The sequence below is a fragment of the Phascolarctos cinereus genome, unplaced genomic scaffold (genome assembly GCF_003287225.1).
Source record: "Phascolarctos cinereus isolate Bilbo 61053 unplaced genomic scaffold, phaCin_HiC Scaffold_726;HRSCAF=1367, whole genome shotgun sequence".
NCBI classification, from domain to species: domain Eukaryota; kingdom Metazoa; phylum Chordata; class Mammalia; order Diprotodontia; family Phascolarctidae; genus Phascolarctos; species Phascolarctos cinereus.
The window spans coordinates 272,402,045-272,428,791 of NW_027556098.1; the positions used below are offsets into that span (position 1 = coordinate 272,402,045).

The following is a 26,747-nucleotide window of genomic DNA, read 5'->3' on the forward strand; positions in this document are numbered from 1 at the left end:
TTCTGAATGGGCCAGAGGACCTTCTGAGTTCCCTTTCAGTGGTAAGATTCTTTGGGATTTCACCCATCTGACTGCTGCTATAATTAATGGTATATTTAGAGGCCTGATTTTCTAATTCTGAATACTGCACAGATATAGATAAACTCAGATGGATAATTGTCTAGACATACTAAAAGTGACTGACTCCCTGGATTTCTTATACATCCTGGCTTTGGCTGGATATTGTATGGGTAATAGCTGGAGAGAAATTTAAAAAGAAAAGACTGATTAACAAGAAAGAAAAAAAATGTTCTGCAATGTTTGATCAGTTAAATCATGGTCATTTCTTACACCATTTTGAGTCAGACTTGTTCAATTATTGGACTGCATTCATTCAGCACAAGGCATTCCATTTGCTTCCAGTTTAGACCAACTGACAATCGATTCATTATGAATACTTTTGCTTTATGGCTGTCTGGTTTTCCAGTGTAACAGTTTGCCATGTGACTATTCTTTCCCTCCCTACCTTTAAATTCACATCTATTACCTGGCACTCTTCATTCATTATTGTATGAAAATTTGAAAGACTCACTCCTTGCAGGTTTGAGGATAGGGTCCCTGAGCCGGGTGGGGGTGGTAGGCACCAACTTGCACCATGTCGCTTGAAAAGAAACTATGTATTAAAACATTTCCAAAAGCCCTTTACTTTTAAAAAATAAAATAAAATAAAATAACACAACATTTTTCAGGTCTGAATTCTCTCCCTCTCCCTCTTATTACCCCTACCCCACTGAGAAAACAAGAAATACAAAACACATTACAAATGTGTATAATGAGGCGAAACAAATTTTAATATTGGTGATGTCCATCACCATCATCATCATCATCATCGTCATCATCATCATCATCATCATCATAATTTGGCTCAATCTATGCTCTTGAGTCTATCACTTCTCTATCTCAATGTGAATATCGTGTTTGATCATCAGTCTTCTGAAATGTTGTTGGTCCTTGCATTGATTAGAGTTCCTAAGTCTTTCAAAATTTTTGGTTTTTATTATTTTTGTTCAGTCATTTCTAGCCATCTCCCATTCGTCATGATGCTATTTGGGGGTTCCTTGGAAAAGATGCTGGAGTGGTTTGCCATTTCCTTCTCTAGCTCATTTTATGGATGAGGAAACTGAGACAAATAGGGTTAAGTGACTTGCCCTGGTCACAAAGCTAGTAAGTATGGAAGGCTGGATTTGAATTCGGGTCTTCCTGACTCTAGGCCCAGTGCTCTAGTCACTGGCTGTTACAATAGTGTTACTGTTTAAGTTGTTTTCCTGCTTCTCACTGCCCACAAGTCCTCCCAGTTTTCTATGAAACTATCCCTTTAATCGTTTCTCGTAGAAGCGGCTGGTGGCACAGTGGAGAGAGTGTCGTGATTGTTGGGCCTGGTGTCAGGAAGATCTAAGATCAGTTCTAGCCTCAGACACTTACTAGCTGTGTGACCATAGGGAAATCACTTAACCTCTATTTGCTTCTGTATGCTTAACTATGAAATGGGTATAATAGAACCTACCTTGCAGGGTTGTTGTGAGGATGAAATGAGATAGTATTCATAAAAAGTGCTTAGTACAGTGCCTGGCACATACTAGCTGCTACATACATGCTTACTTACTTATTGCTTTCCACCTTATAGAACATTATTATTCCATTACATTCATATGTTATAACTTACTCAGCCATTCCCCAATTGATGGATGCACCTTCAGTTTCCAACTCTTTGCCATCACAAGAAGATTTGGTATAAATATTATTGTATATACGGGGCCCTTCTTCTCTCTCTTTGGGGTATAGACTGGGTACAGGCATTGATGGATCAAGTTCTAAATTGTTTTCCATAATGGCTGTACCAGTTCAAAGCTCCTACAGTAATTCATCAGCTTACCTGTTTTCCAAAGCCCCTCTACTGTTTGTCATTTCATTTTTTTTTTAAACTTTACCAATGATGGGTGTGAGATTCAATCTCGGAGTTGTTTTAATTTGCATTTCTCTAATTATAAGTGATTTAGAACATGTTTATATGTTTTTAATAGCTTGGATTTCTTCCTCTGAAAGCTGTATATTCATATCTTTTTTTTTTTTTACTATTAATCAATTGGGTAATAGTTCTTATTCTTAAGAATTTGAATCAATTTCTTATATTGTTATAGAAATGAAATCCTTAGAAAAACTTGCTGCAAAGATTTACCTGCTTCTCTTCATTTTAGCTGAATTGGTTTTACTTATATATATACTTCTTAATATTGTGCAATCAAAATTGTCCCTTTTACTTTCTGTGAACCTCTCGATCTCTTGTTTGGTCATGAACTCTACCTCTCACAGATATCTGGCAGTAATTTCTTCCTTGTTCCTCTAGTTTGTTTATAATATTACCCTTTATGTCTAAATCATGTACCCATGTTGGAGTTTATCTTGGTATACAATGTGAGATGTTTGTATTTTACTATTTTCCAGTTTCCCAACAATTTTTGTGGAATATTGGGTTCTTTTCCCAGCAGCCAGGATTTTTTTGGTTGATGAAATGTATATTGTGTACCTGATCAGTTTCACAAACTGGCCTCTCTATTTCTTAACCAGTGCCAAATTGCTTTGATGATAATAGTTTTGTAGGATAATTTGAGATCTAGTATTGCCAAGTTCCCTTCCTCTCACTCTTTTTTATTCATTCCCTTGATATTCTTAACATTTTGTTCCTCTAAATGGATTTTGTTATTTTTTTTCTAGTTCTATAAAGCAGTCCATTGGTAGTTTGATTGGTATGGCACTGGATATGCAAATTAATTTAGGTAGTATTGTCACTTTCATTATATAGGCTGGGCCTACCCATGAACAATTAATATTTCTAAATAATATGTACCTGCCAAGACAGAGAGAGGAACTATATAAAAATAATTACAAAATGTTCTTTACACACATAAAGACAAATCTATTATTTATTATACTACAAAACTCAATGTTTTCTTTACTACTTCATTGCTTATGAATTCACTCTTTTTTAAATTGTAATTTTGCCTCCTTTTTAAAAAATCAAGTTACCTAATGGCTTATCTATTTTAGTGTGTGTGTGTGTGTGTTTAAAACAAGCTCCCAGTTTTTATCATTTCTAGTGGTTTCAATCTTTGGTTTCAATTTTTCTAATTTCTTTGATTTTCAGGATTTCTATTTTGATGCTTGACTGGGACTTTTAACTTTTTGGTTTTTAATTTCTTTAGTTGCATGCACAATTAATTTATCTGCATTTTCCCTTTATTATTGAGGGAAGTATTTAGTGATATACAAAATTACCTAATTACTATTTTAATTATGTCCCCCAAATTTTGGTCTATTGTCCCATTATTGTCATTGTCTCTAATAAGGTTACTAACATTTTTATGATTTATTCTTTGACCCACCAATTCTTTAAGATTGTTAATTTCTAGTCAATTTTAAACTTTGCTTCAAATGCAATTTATTTAATATAATTTTAATTGCATTATGGTACATAAAAGATGTATTTAGTATCTTCGCTTTTCTGCATTTTTTTGTGACTGTTTTTATGCCTAAATATATGGTTAATTTTTGTAAAGGTGTCATGTACAGTTGAGAAATAGCTATACTCCTTGCTATTCCCATCCAATATTTTCCAGAGTTCTGTAATATCTAACTTTAAAAAAGAAAAGTTATTCAGGACCTTCCTTTATTTATTCATTTTTTGGGGGGGTAGATTTATCTAGGTCTGAGAGTAGTAAATTGAGTTCCCCCACTGTTATATTTTTATTATCTATTTCTAATTTTAACTAATTTACCTTTTCCTTTAAGGATTTAGATGCTATGCCATTTGGTGCATATATGTTTAGTATTGATACTAATTCATTGTTTATAATACTTCTCACCAAAATGTAGTTTCCTCATTTATTTTTTAAATTAGTCTATTTTTGCTGTTGCTTTATCTGAGATCATGATTGCAACCCCTGACTTTTTTTCATACTTAAGCTAAAGCATAATTGATCCTGCTTTACTCCTTTATTTTAATTCTGTGCTTGTATTTCTATTCCATGTGTTTCTTATAAACAATGTCCTGTTGGATGCTAGTTTCTAATCTATTTTGTTGTCCTCTTCTACTTTATGGGTGAATTTATCATATTCACAGTTACAGTCATTAGTTGTGTATTTCTCTCTATTTTTTTATACTTTTCATTCTCTTTTTCCTATCCTCTCTTTAAGGGTTTGTTTTGCTTCTGATTCTGTCTCCTTAATCTCCCACTTTCCCTTACTCCTTTTCCCTCCTGTTTCCCTATTGAGTGAAATTTATTTTTGTACCCAACTATGTGTGCATGTATTTGCCAGTGTTTGTGTACGCATGTGTACATTTTCCCTTCATCTGAGTAGTTCTGATGAGAGTGAGATTCAAATATCACAGGCTCTCTTCTGCACTGTCATTCTCTTGCATAGACTTCTTTTTGTTTGCTCCACCCACTCCAGTGTATTTGTCTTATCCTCTCTTTCCATTCTTTTTTTAAGATCATAAAAACACAAAGGAATCACTTTCAGTCTCTCTTTCCAATTAGACTACCTCTATGACCCCTGATTTTGATAGAGATTGTAGAAGACACATATACCATATCCTCATATTAGAACATAAACCATTTACTCTCATTTAATACCTTATGATTGGTCACTCTTGTTTACCTTAGTATACTTTTCTTGACTCCTGTATTCATGTCAAGGATTTTATGCAATTCTGTTCTTTTCATCAGGAATACTTAGAAGTTCTCTATATTGTTAAAATATCATCTTTCTTCCTCTAGTATTACACTCATGTTGCTGGGTAAATCCACTTCTCCTTCGTGGGTATGGAATCTTGTGTGATCCTAACTGTGGCTTCTCAGTACTTGAATTCTTTATTTCTGGCTTCTTGGAAAATAATATATATATATATATATATTATATATATATATATATATATATATATATATATATATATATATATATATATATACACACACATATATATTTCTTCATTTTTTATATAGACACTATTATCTATTTGGGCAATTCAGATTTCCAGGGAATTATTTTCTTGGGCAAGGTTTTATACCACTTGTCTCAAGCTATTAATTCCTTTCCATAGATTTCATCTATAGCTTACATTTCTTTTACCACTTTTGTTCCTACCACTCTCATTCAGTTTCCAAAATAATTTTTAATTTCCTTCCCCTCACTTTTAACTCTTGCATTATCTCTTCAGGGAATTCTGATTGGACTTGTGTTCAAGGAACTTTTTTTTGAAGCTTTCCTTGAAGGTATTTTGGAGTCATTCTCTTCTGACTCTATCTCGAAATTCTCTATCACCTTAATAACTCTTTTTAGTGGGATTCTATTTTTTTTTTTTTTTGCTGTTTGCCCATTTTTCTAGCCTACTTCTTGACTTTGTACTTTATATTTGAGATGGGTTCTGGGAATTCCTGGGTGTGTGTGGGGGAATGCCTTAGCTGAGTTTTTGTCCTCTTTGAGTCCTTCTGTTTCTTTCTTGAGGTATTGAGGGTTATGTTATTCCAGGATATCAGTGACAGCTTAGATTGGGGACTGACACACTTTCAGCACTCTCAAAGTAATGTGATCCAAGGTGAAGTCTGCTCACTGCCCTCCTGGTTTGACCTCCAGAAATTCCTGGCCCCAGTTTACATCTGAGGTAGATGCCGGTTGGCTTGTCTCTGATTGGATGTTCCAGTACACAGCTGCTGGACTCAGCTACTATTATCCTAGTGGGAAGCTTTATAGTTTCAGAGCTATGAAACTGCAGTTTCTTTTTTGGCCTGATGTTCCCACGCTGGTTATTCCACTATAGGCTTCAGCCTGGGCTAGGGGCTAGAACTGAGTCCCTGTTCTGCTCCTGGGGGCAGAGCTACATAGCTATTATTTGCTTCTGAATTTGTTTCTGACTAGTACTCATAACCATGACCTCTTTTCTTTACCATCCCTAGGACCATGCTACCTCCTCAATCTGCCCTGGATCTGTGACACAGAACTGGCTACTGAGTGACAGAACTGCCAGATGACACTATGGTGTTTGTTCCCCTACCCTGCACTAGCGAAGGGATCACCTGTCACACCTTTCTACTTGGTGCTTCCTATATGAGTAACAGAGGCTCAATACTCTTTCAGGCACTGGGCTCTTTGGACTATTCCCTCTGTGGTACTTCTGGCTAGATCTTGTCTTCAGTATTTGTAGACCCCCATCTCTCTCTCCCTATGCTAACTTGGACTGGAAAAAATAACAACTAGCCTTGCTATAGTGCTTACTCTGTGCCAAGCATTATGCTCAGAACTTTACAATTATTATCTCATTTGATCCTCATAATAACCCTGGGGGATGGATGATAGGAAAAATGACAAGATGATATTTTCTTGAATTTTCAATAAGGATTTGGTCTGGGTGCATTTTCTAGATCTTTGTAAAAGCAGCTTAGTTGGGGAGCTGGACTCTATTTTACAGTTTCTTTAGTTTCTATTACTCTGTCATCTTGACTCCACTCCCTCTTACCCCCACAGTCTCTTGATGGTGTCTTCCTGTCTCTGCTATCTCCAATCGTTATTTCACCCCATTGCCAGACTAATTTTCCTTACGTGTTGACTTGACAATCAGAAATCTTCTTTGGATTTCTGGAGCCTATTGAATGTCAAGTATAAATTTTCTTTTCCTGGCATTTAAAAACTTGCACAATCTGGCACTGCCCTATTTTTCAGCTTTGTCTCAAAACAAATTTTTGTCACACATTGTGTATGGTCAAGCTGTCCTCTGAATACCTCCTCTTTCCATCCTGCCCACCCAGAGATCATGGCACACACTGGTTCTTATGTTTGACATGCCCTACCTTTTCCTCTATGAATACAGAAGCCTCACAGCTTTCCAAACTTTCCCCTTTCCAACTCATCTTACACCCTCTGTGGAAGTCTTCCATCTTCTCCTCAGTGGTTAGTATATTTTCCTCCTCAATTTTTCTTCTATGATATTTATAAAAAAGGGTTGTGAATAAGTAGATAAGTATCAAGGCCCAGAAGATATCTTCACTCCTTTCAACTGGTTACAGTGGGTATATCTACCCCTCCCGCCAGATGCAGTAAACATTCTGAACAGTGGCCTTACACCCTGTAAGCAACACCAAATTGACCAGGCTTCTCTTGTAGTTCTCTCTATGATTATTTTTGTACTTTTTACGCCATCCACCACCACCACCACTGAAGTAGAAATTAAGTACTCAGAGGGTGTGGGAGCTTTCATTTTTTGCCTTGTATCCCCAGAACCTGGAAAAGTTCCATGTACGTTGTTGTTTAGTCATGTTTGACTCTTTGTGAGCCCAAAGATACTGGAGTGGTTTCCCATTTCCAGAACCAGCCCACTTTTACAACTGAGGCAAAGAGGGTTAAGTGACTTGCCTAACAAGTCACACAGCTAGTTAAGTTTCTGAAGCCTCATTTGAACTCAGGTCTTCCTAACTCCAGACCCAGTGGTGTATCCACTGTGCCACCTAGCTAGCTTCTATTTAGGAGGAGCTTAAAAATGTTGAAGTAAATCATTCCAGGTATAGGGAACAAAGGTACAGAGGCAGTAAAGTACAAGTAGGTTCTTTTGTGGGTTCAGTTTGCCTGGAGCATAATGCTTGTTGGAGTGAGATGAGGATGAGAAAATAGAATGACTCCAAATTATGGAGGGCTTTGAATGACAGAAAATGGGGAGCCATTGAATTTTTTAAGAGAAATGATATGAAGTCAAATTTTAGGAAGGTTAATATGATGATATTATCTAAAATATAACAATAATAATAATAACTCACATTTACTTAACTTTGTGACTCACAAAACATTCTTTACACTACCCATTTGAGATAGTTAGTACACATTTTAGTATCCCCATTTATAGAGGAGGGAACTAACATTCAGAATGGTGATGTTTTTCACTGATACTCATATAACTATCTATCTATATCATCTCTATTTGTTTCTGTCTGTCTGTCAGTCTATCAGAGCCAAGATTTAAAGCCAGGTCTTCTGATGATGAGAAGTCTAGTTCTCTCCCTATGATATCCTGCTGTCTATAAGAGTGAAAGGGTATGGAGGGAGGGCCCCTGTGAGGAAGCTGTAATAATACATCAGTGAAAACATGTTAGGGTCTGTATAAGAACAGACTCATAGAAGGGCCTTGTCAGAATGGACTTTTGAGGTGATATATTTCAAGCTCAGTCAATCTCTACATCTCAAATAACCTTCCCCTGAAGGCCTTGAATGATGAGAAGTCCATCACTAAGGCCATCCATGCTATTTTGGATCATCTCTAAATGTTAAAAAGTTCTCCTTCCTATTAAGCCTAAATCTACCTCCCTGATTTTTGCCCAATGCTCTAAGTTCTGTTCTCTGAAAATATGTAAGATAAGACTAATCTCTCTCCCACATAGTCACTTTTCAACTATTCCAAGACCCACCCATATCACAACCCTAGTTTTTTCCAAGTCATCCTCAGTTGAAATGGTGTCAGATCCCATCACCAATTTAACCACTCTGCTTTGTATGGGCTCTAGTTACTTAATGCCTATGCTAAAATGGACACAATGCTCCAGATGTGTCTGAACAGGACAGCATACAGTGGCAACATCACCTCCCTTGTTGTGCCCACTAGTCTTCTCTTAACCCAGCCTAAAATAGAATAAGCTTTGGAGGCTGCCCAAGTCATACTACTGATTAATATGAAGCCTGTAGTCAACAAAAGTTCCCAAGATTTTTTCACATTAACTGTTGCCTATAATTCTTATCCTGATTGCTGGAGTTAAGCCCCAGAAGAGGTGAGAGGATGGGACTGAGAGGCTTAGCCTTGGAAAGGAGGAGAGGCACCTCTTCTGAGACAGGGGTAAAGAAGAGAGCTTGCATGAAAATGCAATGACCTTTTTCAGTTAAAATGATGGAGACAACAGGTGGAGAGGTAGGAAGGCAAAGAAGCCTCACTATCCTTCCCAAAGAGTTGTTTGAGGTTGGGATACAGGTGTATTAACTTTAAAGAGAGGCTAGAAATCGGAAATACAGTTATGAGGATTAAATGAGTTGAGACATAAAAGAACAGGTTCAATGAGAGGGCCAAGTGAGTTTTGCTAGTAGGCATATTCAGCAGACCAACCAGTATGGCCTTTTGCCTTTTGCTAACAACATAGTTGCTTGGGGGTGAGAACACAAAACATAGACAGTTATGTGTCTATGTATGATGAACACATTGAACAATGAAGGAGTTGAAAGAATCTAAGATGCCAGAAAAAATAGTATTAAAATTGCTTTCAGTAGAGTCCAACTTGGGCAGAGAGGTAGATGTAGACATAAAGGAATATCAGATGGGGAGAATAGGGAGGTGAGGGAATGAAATCACCATGAGAATGAAGAGGCATTTCTTTGGGAATAAGGGAGTTGAAGAAGTCAGACTAAAGAACTGTGGTCAGAGAGAGAAGAGAAGCTAAGATCTAAGTCTTAAGGGTGGAGTGATTCTGAGTAACAAGTTTTCAAGTGTGACCATACTGTAGAGTGTCAGAGGTAGTAGATGGGTGATAATATAATCTCACAGTTATATAGCACTTTATGGTTTACCAAGAGTTTTTCTTAGAAAAACTCTGCAAACAGGTAATTAAAACAAATAATATCCCATTTTACAGATGATAAAACTGAGACTCAGAGATGTAATAGGATAATAGATTTAGAGCTTCAAGAGACTTGAGAGTCTCTGAAGTTCTTATTTTTTTAGATGAGGAAAGTGAGACCCAGAAAGGTTAAATGAATTTCTCAAGAATAAAGCACTTGTCGGGGGGCTGAGCCAAGATGGCGGAGTGAAAGCAGTGACTTGCTTAAGCTCTCCCCCAAACCCCTCCAAATACTCATAAAAAATGGCTCTAAACAAATTCTGAAGCAGCAGAACCCACAAAAAGACAGAGTAAAACAAATTTCAGCCCAAGACAACCTGGATGATTGATCAAAAAGGTATATCGTGCCAGCCTGGGAGTGCAGTACAGCATGGGAGCACAGGCCGCAGCAAACTTGGAGCAGGCCTCAGAGGAGTGAATCACGGGCAGCTGTGGAGGTTTCCAGACTCCTCAACCCACTCATGCCAAAGACAACTTAGAAGGTCAGTGGGAAAAGTCTGTTTCTGTCGGTGCTGAGAAAGGAAGGCAGGGTCTCAGCTTCATTCCCCAAGAACGTGTTCCGGGGTGGGGGCAGCTGCTTCCTGAGCTTCCGGCCCACAGACTGAGGGGGAATCCAGTGGCTAATCAGAGAGGGATTGCAGGGATCTCTTTGCCAGTGCTGAGGCAGGAATCACTTGCTTTGCTCGTGTTTGGATCTGGGTCACAGTTCTGGGTGGCAGTGCTGGGGTGAGGAGGAATGCTGGTGTGGTAGAGCTTGGAGTGGCTGTGGAGAGGAGCCCCTCCTCACAGTTGCAGGACAGAAAGGAATACTTGTGGTCACAGGCCAGGAAAGGAGTAAACACCTTGCCCCTTATCATACCACCTTGGAAGAACAAGACTTTACAAGTCCCTACAAGTATCTCTGAAAACAGCTGTACAAACCCCTGAAGCTTGGAACAATACATTCTCCACATTGGAAGCAGACTCTTAACAAAGAGTTTAAAACTCAAGTAATTGGCTGGGATCATGAGCAAGCAGCGCAAAAAGAGTCAGACTATATTATCTTACTTTGGTGACAAAGAAGATCAAAATATACAACCAGAAGAAGACAACAAAGTCAAAGCTCCTACATCCAAAGCCTCCAAGAAAAATATGAATCAGTCCCAGGCCTTGGAAGAGCTCAAAAGGGATTTTGAGAAGCAAGTAAGAGAAATAAAGGAAAAACTGGGAAGAGAAACAAAAGTGATGCAAGAAAATCATGAAAAACAAGTCAATACCTTGCTAAAGGAGACCCAAAAAAATACTGAAGAAAATAACACCTTAAAAAATAGCCTAACCCAAATGGCAAAAGAGGTCCAAAAAGCCAATGAGGAGAAAAAATGCCCTAAAAAGAAAATTGGCCAAATGGAAAAGGAAGTCCAAAAGACTTACTGAAGAAAATACTTCCTTAAAAATTAGAATAGAGCAATTGGAAGCTAGTGACTTTATGAGAAATCAAGACACTGTAAAACAAATCCAAAAGAATGAAAAATTAGAAAACAATGTGAAATATCTCATTGGAAAAACAACTGACCTGGAAAATAGATCCAGGAGAAGAATTTAAAAATTATTGGACTATCTGAAAGCCATGATCAAAAAAAGAGCCTAGACATCATCTTTCAAGAAATTATCAAGGAAAACTGCCCTGATATATTAGAACCAGAGGGCAAAATAGAAATTGAAAGAATCCACAGATCTCCTCCTGAAAGAGATCCCCAAAGGAAAACTCCTAGGAATATATAGCCAAATTCCAGAGTTCCCAGGTCAAGGAGAAAATATTACAAGCTGCCAGAAGGAAACAATTCAAGTACTGTGGAAACACAATCAGGATAACACAAGATTTAGCAGCTTCTACATTAAAGGACCGCAGGGCATGGAATATAATATTCTGGAGGGCAAAGGAGATAGGATTACAACCAAGAATCACCTACCCAGCAAAACTGAGTATAATCCTTCAGGGGAAAAAATGGTCATTCAGTGAAATAGAGGACTTTCAAGCATTCTGATGAAAAGACCAGAGCTGAATAGAAAATTTGACTTTCAAATACAGACTCAAGTGCAATATGAAGAGGTAAACAGGAAAGAGAAATCATAAGAGACTTATTAAGATTGAACTGTTTACATTCCTGCATGGAAAGATGATATTTATAACTCATGAGACCTTTGTCAGTATTAGGGTAGTTGGAGGAAAAAAATTGTATGTATGTATATAGATAGATAGATAGATAGATAGATAGATAGATAGGTAGATAGATAGTTAGATAGATAGAAGGCACAGGGTGAGTTGAAGATTAAGGGGTCATATCTGGAGAATAAAATTAAGGGATGAGGAGGATTATACTCAGAGAAGAAGAAAGGGAGAGGTAGAATGGGGTAAATTATCTCACAAAAAAAAACAGAAAAGAAAATCTCTTACAGTGGAGGGGAAGCAGGGGAAGGTGAGAGGAATGAGTAATCTTATTCTCATAGGATTTGGCTTAAGGAGGGAATAACATACACATTCAATTGGGTATGGAAGTTTGTCTTACCCTACAAGAAAATAGGGGGAGAAGGGACAAGAGAGCAGGGGGATGATAGAGAGGAGGGCAGATTGGAAAAGGGTGTAATCAGAAGTAAATACTTCTGAGGAGGAACAGAGTCAAAAGAAAGAATAGAATAAATGGGAGGGCAGAATAGGATTAAGGGAAATAGAGTTAGTTTTTCACAACATGTCTACTGTGGAAGTGTTTTGCATAACTGCATATGTACAACCTATATTGAGTTGCTTGCCTTTTCAGTGAGGGTGGGTGGGGAGGGAGGAAAAAAGAAAATTTGAAACCTAAAGTTTTAAAAACATATGTTTAAAAAAAATTTTAACATGCTATTGGGAAATAAGAAATATAGGAAATGGGGTACAGAAGTCTATCCTGCCCTACAGGAAAATAGAAGGGGAAGGGATAAGAGAAGGGAGGAGAGAAAGAAAAGAGGACAGACTAGGGGAAGGTATATTCAGAATGCATGCCATCTTGGGGTGGAGGGAGGGTGAGATGGGGTGAAAATTTGAAACTCAAAAACTTGTGGAAATGAATGTTGAAAACTACAAATAAATTTATATTCAAAAATTCAACCCCCCAAAAAAAACCAAAAAAAAAAAGAAAGAAAAAAGCACTCGTCCAAGTCATCTCAGTAGTAAATGATAAAACAAGGATTTAAACCGAAGTCCTCTGTTTCTTTGTCTACCATACCCTGCTTATTTGCCCAAGATCACAAAATAAGTGTCAAGGGCCAAGATTTCAACCCATCTTTCATGACAAGGGCTAGTGTTTGCTTCACCTCTTTCAATTTAATTTAACAGACATTTATGAAGGGCCTCTTATGTTTCAGGCACTGTATTAGATGGGACATAAAAAGGAAAAAAACCAAAAAACGAAAGAGACTTTCACATGCAATTGTAACTAAATACAAATAAATACAAATTAAATTATAACTATAAGTATGATAATAAATAATACAAGGGCTTTGCTGTTGAATTGTTTCAGTCATGTCCTACTCTCTGTGACCCTGTTTGGGGTTTTCTTGCCAAAGATATTGGAATTGTTTACTACTTCTTCTTCCAGCTCATTTTACAGAAGAGGAAACTGAGGTAAGCAGGGTTAAGTGACTTGCCCAGGGTCACACAGCTAAGGTGTCTGAGGCTGAATTGAATTCAGGTCCTCCTGGCTCCAAGGCCAGTGCTCTATCCACTGCCCCTTTAAAAGGGTGTACCAGGTACCAGGCACTACACTAAGCTAATATAAGTTAATGGGCGATGGGAGAAGAAGCTAACAGCTGGTGCTAGGAAAGGTATTATGTAATAGATAGCACATAAGCTGAGCCTTGAATGTAGGTACAGATTGAAGTGAGGAGAGAATTCCAGCCATGGGGATTTAGACAGATGTCTGAGAAAGAATGTTTTATACAGAAATATTATAAATAAGCCAGTTTGACTGCAGCATAGACTTCATGGAGGTAGAGGAGAAATGATAGAAAATGACTGCAAAGATAAGAGTTCTAAATACCAAACAGGGAGTTTGCATTTTATCCTGAAGACAGTAGGGAGCTAAATCACTGAAGCTTCTTGAGCAGGAGAGTAAAGTAGTCAATAAAGACGTCAGTTTGAGAGTTGTGTGCACGACAGATTGGAGAGGAGAAAAACTTCAGGCATGGAGTCCGTTAGGAGGCTTTTGAGAGGTAGCTGGGTGGTAGAGTGGATAGGGCCTGACACTTGGAGTCAAGAGGACCTGAGTTCAAATCTTGCCTCAGCTGTGTGACCCTAGGTGTCATTTAACTTCTCTCAGCCTCAGTTACCCCATTTGTACAATGGGTATAATGATACCACCTACCCCACAGAGAAGGCAGCTAAGCAATTCAGTAAATAGAGAGCTAGGCCTAGAGTCAGGAAGACTCATCTTTCTGTGTTAAAATCTGGCCTTCAACACTTACTAGCTGTGTGACTCTGGGTAAGTCAGTTAACTCTGTCTGTCTCAGTTTTCTCATCTGTAAAATGAGCTGGAGAAGGAAATGTCAAACCACTCCAGTATCTTTGCTAAGAAAACCTCAAATGGGGTCATGAAGAGTCAGGCATGGCTGAAAAGATGGAACGGCAACACCTCACAGGATTGCTATAAAGATTAAATGAAGTAACATGCATGGTGCTTTGCAAACCTTAAAGCGCTTCGTAAATACTAAATGCTGTTATTTGAGGTGATGCAGATCTAAACTAGGGAGAAAACCATGTGAGTAGAAGGGAGAATATGGACATAGATTCTGTGGAGCTAGAACTGTCAAAATGTGGAGACTGATGGGATATAGGTGCGTGGGGGGGGGGACGGAGAGGGAAGAGCTGAGGCTCTTCAAAGCTGTCAGTTGTTGTTTGGTCGCTTTGGTTGTGTTTGACTCTTTGTGACCCCATCTGGGGTTTTCTTGGCAAAGATACTGGAGTGGTTTGCCTTTCCCTTCTCCAGCTCATTTTACAGATGAGGAAATTGAGACAAACATGCTTAAATGACTTGTCTAAGGTCACATAGCTAGTAAGTGTCTGAGTTCAGATCTGAACTCAGGTCTTCCTGACTTCTGGCCTGGTCTTCTATCAACTGTACCACTTAGCTGTCCACAGTTATAAGTAGATGACACCTATGATAAAAAATACTTCCAATTGAAGAGATCAAATAAGTTTCAAGTCAGGGTGTCAAATGAGTTATCGTTGCACCAGAAAATTAGGGCCCAAGCACATGCAACTTCTCCAAGGTCACATAGCCAAAGAATGGGGAATAAATGGGCCTCATTGGGTCTCGTTTCTGTCTGCAACTTTACATATTCAGTCGTAGCTCTTTTTATTTCAATATTCCTATCTGTGAATTAATGAAGGCTTATCAGAGTCATGGGTGACCCCAAGCTGAGACCATCAGTCAATACACTGGATGCCAGAACTAAGACCCTGAACAAACCGCTAGGTTAGAACTATAGGCCAAAGTGGTCAAAATGAAATAGAATCAACACCTGTAGAAAGTGCTGCATTCAGGTCCTAGGAACAAAGTGCACACATTTGATGATGGGGTAAACAAAGCTGGAAAGCAGTTATTTGGAAAAAAAAAAAGATTTACATTAGGCTCTCTAGTAGACCACAGTCATAGAATTGTCAGCACTGTGCTAGAGCAGATAAAAGACACAGGATCATATAGATTGCATCATCCAGAGGAAGGATGGTGATAGGACCCCTTTATTCTGCCTGCTAAGACCCCATCCAGAGTACTGTCCTTTTGGTGCCACATTTTAAGACAAGCTGTTGTGTGTATGTATGTAGGAGAACAATCAGAATGAGTAGTTTTGATTCATGCTGTACTAGGACTCATCTGAATTGGAGGTGTTTAATTTGGAGGGGAAAAAACTAGTGGGAGACATTACAGCTGTCTTTCAATATTTGAAAGGCTGTCATCTGGAGAGGAGTTGGATTTGTTCTGCTCGGCTCTGGGAAAGCAGAACAAGGAGCAATAGCGGGTGGGAATTTGAGGGAGACAGATTTACTCTGAACATTGGGAACATTTTCTAACCATTAGAGCTGCCTCCAAATGCAATGGTTGACCTCAGAGGGAAGTGACTGGGGTCTTCAAGGAGAGGCTCACTGACTCCTTGATGGAGACATTGCAGACAGTGTTTCTGACACCGAAGGAGGGTTGGGCTGCTTGACCTCAGGAGGCCCTTCAGCTATTAAGTCAATGGCATTGGGATGTTAACCTCACATTTCTTCCCTTTCGGATAGACTCATCATGTTCCCAGCCTTGCTCTTTGGTTAACATTTCCCTCTCAGCACATGTGATGCCACTGAAAGTTGCTGAGTTTCCAGCAAGCACACGTGTAGCGAACAACCCAAGTGGGATATTTACGGAGTGCTGATTTTCTATACATATTGACATTTGGTAATTATCATCAGAACTATTCATTCAAAATTAAAAGGGGAAGGAAAATGAAGGAGGGATTCAATGAGGTTCTGTGTGAGGCCTCAGATAACCCTTTGGGTAGCCCTTAGAGGCTTTCAATGGATGAGAATACCTACCCCTGGCATAAGCATCCAGGCAGTCTTCCTCTAGGAAGACTTCTTCAATGGAAACATCCCTCAGATCTTCCAAATGTCATTGGGGAGGATGGGGGGAGGAGGAAGGGACAACTGGAACTTAGTAACACAATCACTCCACACCTCACAAATGAATAAGAGAAAAATGAAAATAAGTAGAACCTACATGGATAGAAGTCTTTGATTTCATGTCCCCAATTTGATTTAACATCCACTATTATGAGACCTTTAGTATCTGACCTTGTCAACTGAAACGGACCTAAAATATGTGCTACTATATAGGTAAATTTGTAACTTATTTAATAAATTCTTTGGCCAACCTGAAAAACCATGACTGGGTTTGGAAGCTTGGTTTGTTCACTCTAATGTGAGAATTATTGTCTTGAGGATGTGATGAATTTCCTCTCAAACTGTATTAGGATTTTTAAAAAGGAATCTGGAGACAGAATTTCTCCACTTTTTCTTCCTATCCCAAATGTATCTTAAATATATATATTCAATATTATAAACGATTTTTATGGATTTCTTTTGTTTATGGAATCATTGGTGTTTTCTTCAGTATGCTTCCCCCTCCCCATCTCAGAGAGCTATCCCATAAAACAAATAGTATTTTCTTATTCAAAAAAGAGAAAGAATGAAAGGAAGTAAAAAGGAAAATAATCAACACAACTGAGCAATGTATTGAAAAAGTCTGAAAACTTGAGCAATGCCTGTGGACTTTCATATCGCATACATTTCCAAATGTATTATCATTTCTCACTCCGATGGCCAAATGTTATCATAGAATCTAGGCTATACTCTATATATTCATTTAAGTATGAACTGTAAGTTGCAGAGAAGGTCCTGACTTCCATTAATGGGGAGAGTTTTCTCACTAAGGAGTTGTACTCATGAAGTCACAGATCCAGTTCCTGTTTCTGTCTCAAATAAATATATAAATGCAGGGCAGTTTGTATGAGGTAGGACTAAAATCAAGAAAGAACTCATGCAGAAGGTGCTTGAGCCGAGCTCTGAAGGAAACTAGGAGAGAGGATGAAGAAGGAATGCATTTTAGGCATGGTAGATAGCCTGGGGAAAGATGCAGAGCAGGAGATGAAGTGTCAAATCTGAGGACCATCACAAAGATTAATTCAACTGGACCATAGATTACAAGAAAGAGAAAAATATAATTAGATTGGAAAGGTCACATTCATATATGTATATGTGACAGACACCTGTCCTATTTATTTTAAGGATGACTGTGGTATTACATTTCTTTCTGTGCCTGTTTCTGTTCTCCTGCTCTGTGTCTATCTGTCTCTGTCTCTCTCTGTGTATCTCTCTCTCTCCCCCCTGGTCTCTCTTTCTGTTTCTGTCTCTGTCTTTTTTTTGTCTTTCTGTGTGTCTGTCTCTCTTTCATACACACAGACCTATATTACTCTATTATATGAAATCCTGGTTATTTTTACATTTTTATTTTACATAGCCTTAATTGCTGAATGAGTGTTGCCTCAGTCAAATTGATACCTGGGAAATACCTTAACTTAAAAAGGCCAAGATCTCCCACTTCATCTGGGGCCATCTCCTATGTCTATATCTTGTCTATATCTTGCTACTGGAGCCAGATGGCTCCAGAGAAGAGAGTGAAGCTAGTAACTTTGCACAGCCCTCCCCAACTTAAACCCAAATTCGCTTGCAAGTCGTAGCATCACCTTCCTGATATCATGGTCCTCTTCGAGAATGAAGGACAAACAACAACGGCATCCTCGTGAATTGAAACTGTTATTCTCCAAAAGAGGAGTACTGGAAGCCTCTATTAAGAAATGTGGCCTAGTTACTAAGATGAGAAATGGGTTAGAAAACCATAGTATTTCCACCAATCCAACCCTTCCCCCAATCTAGTACCTAACACAGTGCCTTGCAGATAGTAGGAGCCTGACAAACATCTCTGGAATTAGGTGGTATTTACTGACTTACAGGAACAGGTCACTAAGCATCACCAAGCCTCTCTTCTTAAGGAAAAGAGAAAGCACATACTAGTCAAAATGAAACTATAAGTGATTTTGAATGCCTAAGTACTCATATCCTGAGTTAACATGAAGGTGAAAATCAGTACTCCAGAGTTCTTCAGGTTTAGAACAGGTCTAAAAAGGCAAGGTGCCCAACTTCTTAGAAGTGAGGGCCTTTGGGGAGTGGGAGGCAGCTCACACTTCATTTAGAGGCAATTACAGTAGTGATTTTGTCAGAAGAAGCCTTCTTGAACAGATGGTTTTATAAATTTGTTTTGAATATATTTTGTGCACATTATAGGTAAATATACAACTAGATGGTGGGTGGAAGGGAAGGGATGATGCTAAGTTGGTTAATTTAGTGACTGTAGAGTGATGGATACCCTGGGGAAAATTGAAACAAAACTAAACTCAAATATTTTGTTTCCGGCTACTTTGCCTTCATATCACATTTCCTGTTTGTTTTTTTTTTTGTGCGTATGTGTGCATATACACCCCTTTCTTTTTTGTTTTGATTACTGCTATTTACACATAAATTGGGTTCCTGTTGCCTAACAATTTCTTTTCTTCTCTCCCACTTACATTGACTTACTCCTCTACTAGAGAACAGAACTGTTTGAAATGTCCCTGACCTCCTGGTCAGCCAGTCATGGCTGTCCCACTTAGAACGTCATTTTGAAAAGGGCATCTGACCTACAGCTGTAAGTCAGTTCTCAGCAGAAAGGGGGTTGTCTAGGGAGTAACGATGGCCGATAAGGATTTGCAAAGGCTGAGGTTTCCTGTTGTGTTTGATTTCGGAAGTTGTTGTCATATTGGACCTGTGTCAGTCATTTAGGTCATATGTTAAAAGTTGTAGGTGTCTCAGCTTCCCGACTGGACAGAATTGCTTAAGAAAACCAGTAGCTAAGGTTATAACAAAGAATTGGAGTAGAATCCTAGGATTCTGAAGGAACTTGGAAGATTACTTTGTCCATTCCCAAGCCTCCTAGATAGCTTGCATCTTATTTTTGGAGTTTTCTGGGAAATGGCATATTTACTCCTCTATTGTTAAACTACAAGTACTGATCAATCCTCAGTGTCAGGGCAATTTTCCTGGTATACCACTAAAATGAGCATGTTCAGAGACACCATTCTTTGTTCTGGGCAACATGGGAGGTGGGGGCCTCCTCAAGCCATCTATTCTATTACTGAGGGCATTGCAACTTGAGATGACACTTTACTAGCTATGGGTCTAGGAAAGCTAGTGATTTAGGGGCTAAGGGGAGAAGTGGTGTGGAAAGGTGGTCTCTTCAGGCTGGAGCTGTCTTCAGCAAAGGTAACTCTATTAGTTATTTGGTAAAGTATGAAAAGACCAGGAAAGGAAGGGAAGGAATGTTATGAAAGGCATTAAAAACCAGAAGATTGGGGGCCAAAGCCAAAATGATGGAGTACAGGCAGCAATCTAACTGAACTCTTCCACCATTCCCTTGACTTTTGTGTTGTCCCTGGACTTCAAGAGTGGCTCTTGACATTGTACATCTCTCTCTCATTTAATTGTGAGCATTGGTTAAGGGAACTAGGAATGGGTAGCCTGGAAAGGAGAAAACTAGGAGGGAGTAGGTATGTGGAGGAAGGGTGGAGAGTTGTGGACATGGTTGCTGTCTTCAAGTATTTGAAATATCATCATCTCTGAGAGGCAATGTGTGTGTCATAATGGATAGAGAACCAATAAGACATGGGTTTGAATCCTACCTGGAGAAGTTATTTAACCCCCATAAATTTTCTAGCTATTCTTTAAGAGTATAAGTTGAAGAGACTTTTTTCATCTGAGATTTGCTCAGCTAATGAAATCATAGGTCCATTTCCTGTCCCTATCATATAAAAGAAGGGTTCATTTTGTTATTCTTGGCCCCAGTGGACAAAATCAGGACTAAGATGTATAAGTTGAAGAAAGCAGATATAGTAATGATATAAGGGAAAAACAAAACAACAAAAATAAACAAGAAAATTAATAATTTGAGCCATCTAAAAGTGGAACAGACTCCCTCAGAAAGAAGTAGGTTCCCTTTCATTGTCTGCAGGCGGAAGCTAAGTGATCAAACTTCTAAGGGATGCTGTTTGAGGTGGTTCTTTGTTAGTTACAGGCTGGGCTAGAAACAGGGTTTCTTAACTTTTTTCTTTTTTTTTTTGTCATAGACAGCTTTGAACATCTGGTCAAGTCTATGGATCACTTCTCAGAATAATTCTTTTAAACATGTAAAATAAAATAACATAGGATTACAAAAGAAAGTAATTATATTGAAATAAAGATGAAATTGTTTTCCTTTCCAAATTTATGGACCCTCTGAAATCTAAGTACAGACCTCTTGGATGTGTGAAAATAGGGTTCAGGTTAAGAACTCCTGGGCTAGATGGTATCTGAGGCCCTTCCAGTACTGAGATTCTAAAATTTCATAACTTCGACTGAAATTGATCTCTCTTCCCACGCAACCAACTTAACTTGGCCCATTCTCCCCTGTCCCCCGCCCAAACCACCTCCACCCAAGAAAAGGAGGCAAAAGTAATCCAAGAAAAAAAATGCCACCAAGTAAGATCAAGCAACACCTTTGTGGTAAACTTCCCTGAAAACCATGGCCTTTCCACCTAGGGAACAATTGAAAATAAAAAAATATTATTCACATAGGTAAGTGGCCTTGTGCTAATGGCTAGCTAGGAGAACTGCACAGCAGGAAGGAATTCTGTCCACTGGGCATCTGCTTGTGAGGAGGAAGTTGTAATTTGGGATCTCCTATGGTCTGCCGACTTCTGCACTGTCTAAGCAGTCCAGACCTCCTCGTCCTTAGAGCAGGAAAAGGCTGAAGGGTGAAGTATATTAAGTCTCATTTTGCCTTTGCACTGGCTGTTGCAATCCCCTAAAGCTAGGTAGCCAACTGCATGCTGGTTTCCTATTTCACTGGGAGGAAAAATTAGGCAGACAGTGGTCTTAAACACCTTTATGAGATCTCCTACTGAGTCATTGACAGAGATGGGATGAGAACCCAGTAAGGTAAAGTTACGTTTTTTAATCAAAGAAAAACTGTTGTTGGCTTAAAAAACAAAGCAAGAGCAACCCCAGCCTTCTGTGTATTAGATTTCTAGAAATTTGGAGTTGGAGACATCCAGGTTAGCCCATACCTGAGTAGGAAGTCCTGCTATGATATACTTGAAAAGGGATCATTCAGTCTAACTTGAAAGACCCCTTTTGTTGAGGAACCTAATACCTCTAGAAGCAGTGCAGTCTTTAGTACCTTGGGATGGGGTTGATCTGGGCCTGGTGAGTGGAACTCATTGAAGGTAGCTACCATGTCCTTCCATGTTTCAGAGAAAAAATAGTTTAACAAAAGAAAAGGACAGCGCCCCTTCAACATTTGCTCTTTCTATCTTTTATCAGCTTGCCCACTTTGAAATGTGTGCGTTTAAATTTTAAAGTTAATTTCCATTTCTCTCATTATAAATAAATTAGAACCACATTTCATGTGGTTGTTGATAGATTACAATTTTCTATCTGGAAACTTCAAGTCCATTGGCCACTTATCCATTGAGCAATTAGTCCTTCATAGATATATACTGTATGTTTTATATATAAAATTATCTCAGTTCCCTAGATAACTTGGCTATCAGACTTTTTTCAGAGTTATTTGATTCAAATCTCCTCACCCAGTTTCTCTTCCTAGTCTAGCTACCTAGATTTAGTTCAAGCAAAAACTGATCCTATTCAATTTTATGTAATGGAAATTGTTTAATTGGACCTTAGGATCCTAGAGATAGAAGGGATATTGGAGACTATCTCTAACACATTGATTTTACAGATGAGGTAACTGGGTCCCAGGGAGTAAGTAGCTTGCTCAAAGTAGCAAAACTGGGACTTTAACGTGAGTCCTCTGACTAAATGCTAACTCGTTTTCCATTGTATCCTTCTTAGAAGATCACCTCTCTCTTTTGAGTGGTTAATAATTTTTTCCTCCCAGCTATAGTCATGAGAAGTACATCCTGTTCTTTTCAAATTATTTTATAATATGAACTTTCATGTTTAAGTGAGGTATTCATTTAGAACTTATTGTTATATATGGTGTCAGATACTGGTCCAAAACTAATTTCTGCCAAACCACTGTAGTTTCCTGAGCAGTTTGTTTTAAATAGAAGAGTTTTACCTTAGTGGTTTATATTCTTGAGTATATTGAGCACAAGACTGCTGGGTTAAATTATTTCTGGTCTTTTTTTTATTTAGTTTGTTCCACTGATTTACTCCATTTTTTAAAATCAGTGCCAAATAGTTTTGGAAAACATTACTTTTTAATACAGCTTGAGATCTGGCAATTCTGGGTTCCATCCATTACTGCTTTTTTCCCATTAGACTCTAAACTTTTTTCTTTTCTCCTCATAATTTTTTTATGATTCTATAATTTTCTGTTATCTATCTGTTCCAAAATTATTCCTGCATACAACTTTTTTCATCATCAATAGTTTGTTCCAAGTTAGCTAATTGGGTAAGAAAGATTTGGTAAATCAGGTGTTGGATGACTAATAATAGCTTGAAGTTATTAGTAATACTTTGTTCCAGGAATATTCAAATATTTAAAAAGGTCATAGCAGTGGCAATGGAAAAAGCATAGTATGAGGAGTTAGGAGACATAGATTTTGCTCCCTCTATACATGATCTTAGCCTGAAGATATTGAATCTCCCTATGCTTCATTTGCCTCAGCTCTACAATAGTATGAATATTATTTTACCTGGTTGCAGGTAGGAGCTAGGCAAGACTATATTTTGAAGGCCCTTCCAACTCCAGGATCTCTGACTGTGCTTAAAGAAACAGAGCTCACCCAAAGGAAGGGTTAGAGCTTGAATGGGGGAATTTCAGGAGCTATGGCAGGTGGACAGGGAAGGTAACTGGGGGCAAAAGGAACTTCTACAACCCTGCATCTGCTCCTCTAAGCTCAGCTTTCTCTGCCTACTTTAAGATCTTCCTTGCTCAGAATGTTTGGAGCCCTAAATCAATTAAGGAATATTTGCAGAACTCTGAGGATTTTTAATTGTGTGATCAGAATACTACTTGCATCTCAGTAGCACCCACAGAGTTAATATGACCATAAAGGGACACCAAACTTGTTAGTAGATGAACTTCTTTGAAAAAGGGCTTTGTAGTGTTTCAGCAAGGTAAAAACAGGGTGCGGGGTGGAAGAAAGAGGGGAACTGCTCTGTTGCTAGTGGGTAGTTTAGATTCTGTACTGCTACTGGCTCTGCCAGGGTTTTAAAGGCTTCATAAGCCCCTAAACACAGAAGACACAGCTTGTTACCCTCATTCATCCATCCGTCCATCCACCCATCCATCTGTCCATTCATTCATTCTTACAGTGCCTGGCATACAGTAAGTGGTTAATACATTCTCATTCATTTATGGGCTAATTTTCTCTGCCTACTTCCTTCCCTCCTTTTGGCAGGTGTTTAAATTATCTGCTGCCTAGTGAAGTCTCTGATTCTGTGTATTATTGTGGCCAGCCTGGAGGGTGAGGAGGCAGGAGCAAATCCAGAGTTTTCTCCTCTTTCTTTTTTTTATTTTTTTGAGGCACTGTGAACACCTCGGCCATGGTATTTCATTGCTATTCACTGCCAAATAACTTCTTTTTGTTCTCAGAGGGTTTCTAGAAGTTACTTTAGAGATAATGAAAGTGCTGAATGAAAATGCAAATGCTCCATAAATGTTTTGGGATGGTAGAAGGTGGGGGAAGGGGAAGAGAGGAAAGAGAGGTACTCATCCAAGCATCCAAGTTTTAATGATTACCAATGAGTTTTTTTGGAAGCTATTTTTGGATAACAGATGTTTGCAAATATAATATATATGTATATATACACGTATACACACACACACACACACACATATGTATATGACCACAAAACTTAAACTATCCCAGAACCCTTGGGGTAAGTCATTTTGGGTTATACATTTCCTAAATGATAAAGGGTAAATAAGGGCTAGAGTCATCAAATGAATAAGCATTTAGTAAGCACTTACTGTTTGCTAGACATTGTGCTAAACACTGGAGGTACAAAGAAAGGGGGAAAAAAAGCCCCTCCTCAAAAAAGGAGCTCATTATCTACTGGGAGACACAATATACAAACAGCTATGTACAAACAAGATACATACAAGAGATACTTTGGAGAAAATTACAAGAGAAGGCACTGGAAGTAAAGGGGATAGAGAAAGGCTTCTTGCAGACATTCTGATTTTAGTTGGGACCTTAGGGAAGTTATAAAAGTCAGGCGACAGAGACAAGGATGAGGGAGAGAATTCCAGGCATGGGGGACAACAGTCAGTGAAAATGCCTGGAGACAGGAGATAGTGTGCCTAGTTTAAGGAACAACAAGGAGGCTGGAGTCTCTGGATTACAGAATGTGTAAAGATGAAGATGTCAGAAGACTAGAAAGGTGTGGGGAGGTCAGGTTATTAAGGAAATTAAAAGAGAAACAGGATTGTATATTTGATCCTAGAAGTGATAGGCAGCCACTGAAGCTTACTGAATGGGATAGGGGAGGGAAAGAGGGTAACACGGTCAGACCTTTAGGAAGATCAATTTGACAGCTGAATGGAGGATGGATTGTAGTGGGGCGAAACCTGAGGCACAGAGACCAACCAGCAGGCTATTGCAATAGTCCAGGTGTGAGGTGATGAGTTTATTGAGGAGAGGAGTGATATGGTTAGACCTGTTCTTTAGAAAAAAATCATTGTGGAAACAATGTGAAGGATGGATTTCAGAAGGGGAGTCTGGAGGCAGGGAGAGCAATTAGGAGTCTCTTGCAATACTTCAGGTGAAAAGTGACAAGGGCCAGATCCAGGGTGTGGGTCATGAGACTAGAAAAGGGTATGGATGTGGGAGATGTTGTAGAGACAGAAACTACATAATTTGGTAACTGAATGAATATGTGGGGTGACTGACAGTGAGGAGTCAATGATAACACCTAAGTTGTGAACCCAAGTTGTGAGTAAATGGGAGGAGGTGATGCCCTATACCAAAATATAAAGTTCAGATAAGAGATTGATTTTGGAGGGAAGATAAATGCCTATCCAGTTTGAAATAGTCAAGTCAACAAGCATTTATTAAGTAATTACTATGTTCCAGGCACTGTGCTAAGTGTTAGGGTTACAAATATAAGAGAGAAAGTCTCTGCCCTTAAGGAGTTTATGTTGTAATGGGGAAAACGACACATAAAAAGCTGAAAATAGGAGGGAAGGAATAGCCAATAGCCAAGTGAAGGGCCATGACTGGATCTCAGGAGCAAGACTAGGGTGATATTTTATATATACATACATACATATACATACACACACACACATATACACATATACACATATTTATATATATGTATGGACATATATACACACATATGCACATTTATATATATTTATATCTGTATGTGTGTACATATGTATATTTATATATATGTAGGTGTATATATATAACACATATATGCATACATAAATATATTTCATATATACACATATACATATTTGCAGGTATCTATTTTTCAAATATATATTATATATATCATATAGAGATGATGATCAAACCTATAGGAATTCATGATATCACCAAGTGTAGAAAGAAAATATATTAAGACATATCTGAGTCTCAGAGTACATTCAGATTTGGAGTATGGTATGGATGATGAGTGAGCAAAATAGATTGATAAAGAGTGCTCATAAATCTGGGGAAAATGTCACAAGAGAACAGTGTCACAAAATCCCAGAGACTAGCGATTATACTGGAGGAAATGTTGGTGTATAGAATCAAATGCTGCAGAGAGATCAAGAACACATCAAGATTAAGATCAAAAACTTCACAGCAGATTTGGAAATTAAGAGATCATTGGTAGCTTTGGAGAAAGTTATACATGCTCTAACTCTCCAAATAACCTATGCGCTGCATGTTCTTTTGAGTGTGAAATGTTTATATAGAAGATAGACATGAAAAGCAACCTCATACTAGTATAACACTTTCAATCTCAATATACTAATATTAAGGATAAAAAAAATTGCTCATATCAAGATAGAATTCTGTTCAAAGTCAAACATTAAAGTAAGTTGAAGCAAATGTTTCCTCATAGGTCTTATCAGTAGAATTAGCATCGTCTCCATGATGATGAATTTGTCGGTCTTGGAGAAAAGAACTATCTTCAATATACAAATTCTTCGACTCTTGAGGTGTATTTTTATAATCTCCTCAGAATGGCCCTAATCTCCAGCCATCTTTTCATCAGAAACTTGAACTTTATTCTTGGCTGCCATATACAGGATAGGTGCCCTTTTGCCTTATTTTGCCTGGGGCTCAGGGCTCTACACAGTATCTTTCAGTCTTCTTGCCTCCCTGCCCCATCTCCTGCTTCCCAACACCTCCTTATGTGTTGTATGTTGGTAAAATCTAATATTTGGATTCAAGATATTGGCTTTACATGGACGA

At 38.4% G+C, this 26,747-nt stretch overlaps 1 long non-coding RNA gene across 1 annotated transcript in view; it reads left to right on the forward strand.

The window, feature by feature from the left end:
- Positions 1-26,747, forward strand: part of LOC110192590 (uncharacterized) — a 101,166-nt gene that overhangs the window by 1,277 nt on the left and 73,142 nt on the right. The window lies entirely within an intron of this gene.